Source organism: Palaemon carinicauda, chromosome 3 (assembly GCF_036898095.1).
Source record: "Palaemon carinicauda isolate YSFRI2023 chromosome 3, ASM3689809v2, whole genome shotgun sequence".
Taxonomy (NCBI): Eukaryota; Metazoa; Arthropoda; class Malacostraca; order Decapoda; family Palaemonidae; genus Palaemon; species Palaemon carinicauda.
In genome coordinates, this window is record NC_090727.1 from 30,537,495 (window position 1) to 30,541,736 (window position 4,242).

Here is a 4,242-nt window from a genome sequence, read left to right on the forward strand (position 1 = left end):
TATTCCTGGAGTTATTAAATTACAATCCACATATCATTGTATGTAAAATTATTAATAAAATATTCAAAAAAAGAAGGAAAAGGAAAGCATTCAAGGGCCTAGTAACATTGCTTCTTCAGAAGAATACTTTGCTTTAAGTTACCGGTTACTAGGTGGGACAGGGGATGGCCTTGGTGGGCTTTCCTTTTCCTCCATTTTTTATTAATAATTTCATCTCTCTATTAGAGAAAACACTGCTTACTTACACAATCATGAAATGTGTAACCTCAAACGCTGAGCTTCAAACGCATCTGCAGTTTTCTATAAAAGAAAACGTACAGTGTCCAGGTAAAGAAAGAAAACGAAGTTTTTGTCACTCAGTGCATCATGTTAGATGAAGGAGGACTCACCTAAAAGCCTTTCTTGGTCGAATCGTGAGGTTAATGCATGACAAACGTTGAGTTTTCTTTGAATCTAGAGCGTTTGAAGCTTTCAGAAAATGGGGTTTCACAAATTTGATGTAATGTCATTGACTTTATAGTATTTGCATTTTAATTAATTATATGGCTTAACTTATTATACTGAAACCTGTCTAATGTTTGACATTCAATCTTCTACAATAAAAGTCTTTAAAGAATTTCTAAGGTTTTTTTATATCCAGATAGACTGTACCTAAAATGTCATTTGAATGGCTTCAAGAATGAATAAGAGTCTTTTGAGTAATAACTAATGGAAATAGCAATCCCATTATTATCAAGACTTTATTTGTCAGGGGGGAAAAACCCTACATAGCAGATAGCTGAATTAAGAAGTGGAATTTTTGGTCCAAAATGAATTACAGAGATAGAGTCCGGCCATCTTGACTTTGTATTTTATATTCATAGAACACTATTACTGCTGCTCTCTAACCCCCATGGTTGGGGGGAGTGGGTGAACAAACTCAGTATATGGGGGATCAATAAGTCTAAATGGACAAGTGACTAGTTAGGAGAAAGGACTATTTCATGAGACTTTTGGCCCATTTTTCGTAGGGAATAAGGCATTTGGTGATACTAGAAGGGGTAGGGGGCCGCTTAGGGAGAATACTCTGTGGCATTGAATTTGATTTTTTTTTCTTACTTCCATGTCGCGTTTTCTATTTTCTTAATTTGCCGTTTCATACTTTTCTATTTATCGTTTTTTTTTATATAGCAGGGAAACTAAATAAAAAATTCTAATAAGTTTCATACGCATTTTATTATGGGTTTCCTTATGTTACATTGTTTGAATATGGGAAAAATATCTTGACAGATAAAGTTCCATATGTTTTCATGGTATACTAAAAATAATAATTACATACATCAAATTAAGCAGCACAAATACCAGACAAAATTCTAATATTTTGTTGTAAATAACAGCTTGAGAATGATAGTATACACGAAACTATTTAAAGATACAAGAGCTAGGGTCCTGAAAGATAATTTATTGCCAAAACTGAGTGCTAATAGTATAACTACATATATCAGGTCAATAGCTAGTAATATGAACATTATTAATTTCTTCAGTTATATCTTGGGTTCATTATAGTCAAGAAAGCTGGGACGGATTTATTCGTAATATAGAGTAAAAGGTATTTAAATGGCTATTTAGAATAAACTCCTCCATCAATACCGGAAATGAAATTTCTAAGGTTGAGCAATCTTGTGGTAAATATTCCCCATAAGAAATGGTAAAGCCTAAGATTTTGCTCTTTTCAATATTGAGAGATAGATAAAAACCAGTCTCATATGATAGTTTGATTTTGAAACAAACTTTTAATCAGTAAAGTATTCTTAGAAAGGCCTCATTTGACTTATACAGGCACACGAAGTATGTCTACCATTGACATTAGTATCAATATTACTAACAATGAACTTGAGCATATCATTAAGCATTTTAGGAAATACTTTATGGAACTAAGGTTCTTCAGTTCATCTCTCATATAGGACTACTTTTATCTTTCTATCTCAGTTTTGAGAAACAAACCAAACTGAACGTCTTTAACATTTCTTATGGGTGATATTATGAAATGACCTCACATAGCTATAACCAAAGATTGCTCAACTTAATTTGTTTCACTTCTGTTATTTACGACTGAGTTTATTATAAATAACCATTCAAATAGCTTGTACTTGATATCATGAATAAATCCTCACCAGCTCTCTTGACTATAATGGACCTAAATATGACTAAAGTGTTTGTAGTATATTACTATCAACTGACGTCCAATGCTGGGCCATCTACCTAATTTATTTAGATAAATGTAGTTATACTACTAGCACTGGTATGTCACTTTTTGGCATAAATTATCTTTCAGGACCCTAGATCATGTATCTTTGTATTTTCATCTAACCAATTTGTCTTATGCAATTTACATTATTGCATAGCGTCTATTATTCACAACCAAAATATTTGAAATAATCATTTAAACCGAAATATTTTGAAATAATCATTTAAACCAATGTACAGTTACAAGTTATACAAGCTTTTCACATCACTAAGTTTTAGTGATTAACATTTGTATTTAACAGACTGTAAATGACAAAACATAGTATTTAATTACATAACAAAACAACTGGTTTTAAGCTTTGATACCTGTTTTTCTAGCCAAGTGTGAAAAATAAAAATCAATAATTATCAACTCTCAGTTCACATCCTATCTATGAAGTTACTTCACTCAATTGGGAAAAGTCCATTATACCCAATAGGCAATTTTCCACCAATTTAAAAGATAAAATCTACCTATCTATTACAATTGAAAATTTCTATCAGACTAGTACTCCCTAAATCTCCTTAAATCGTATTTTAAAAGTACTAACTTTCCAATTACTCCTCCATAACGCTATGGTGAGAGGAATCTTGCAGCCAATCACAAAATTGTTATAACCCGTTTTTCTTCTTTGAACATCCCTATAAGTAACTGTCCTAAATGATGCATCACAACCTGACTATTTTTTCTCCTCCAAAGTACCACCTTACGTACAGTTAACTCCTTTCTGTATATCTTCAAATCTAGCCTACATCTCAAGAACCAGATGTGTCTGGGCATTCTCTTCACCATATATTATCTTAACCCTTTATATATAACTACTACTTTATGCCTTTCAGTATTAAATCGTTTTACATAACAAAAAACTAAAATATCCACATAAAGAACATTTCCATGAATGCAATTTTTAAAATACTTCATTGATGGTTTCCCTCTTTTAAGACTATCATGGAAAAACTCATGCTTCCCTGGAACTCAAATTACTATTCCTTTCTTATAACATTCAATATAAATTTAATTTGAAAAATGCTCCAAAGTACAACTATTAAGTATATAGGCTATATACCTATATATATTCTATACTAAAGTACAAACCAGTTAATTTCGTTTTTTGTATATAAAATATGCAAAGCTTAGAACCAGTAGACAAAGAGAATTTATCATTTGAATGGCAATTTTATCATCCTAAAGTTTTGAAAAAAATAGCTCTCTTTGAAAATATAAATAAATAGCTTCTGCTACTACAAACAAGTATTTGGAATGTCATACATGACTGGAATAAATAAAATATTGATATTTTGTAAACAATAACAACTAAAATTATTAAAACATCTGATATGACGTTTTAAAAATAACTTTACAAACACCTTGGGACATAGGGTTGCCTAACTATGTAAACTTAATTAGCATTTGGTATATTTTTAATTGTGAATATAACCTTAATTCTAATAGAGAGAGAGAGAGAGAGAGAGAGAGAGAGAGAGAGAGAGAGAGAGAGAGAGAGAGAGAGAGAGAGAGAGAGAATTAGCTTTCTGAAATTTAGCAATACTATTTAAGAACTTAAATGCAGCGATTCCCTTGACAATTACTCACTATTATTCTATTGATGACTTTTCTTTTCTTCTTGTTATACAAGATAAATGGATTACTTGCTCGCACAATATGTAAACCTATTTGATAAGTATAAAAACAAATTCTTTAAAAAGCATACTTTGTTCTCACCTTAACTGAAATATAGGATAAATAATTCTAGTACTTTGGCTTTAAAATAGATTTTTAGATAAGCAAAATACGTCACTATTGCAAGGGGGACAAAAATATACTTCTATTTTGAAACACATAACCCAAATTCATCTATTAATACTTTTTTATATCTCTAGTGTTGATAGCTAGAACATGATAAGCTATTCTTCTATCCAAAATAAAACAGTGACAGAACAATACTGGAAAGATGTGGTTACTTAGAGCGCCATAAG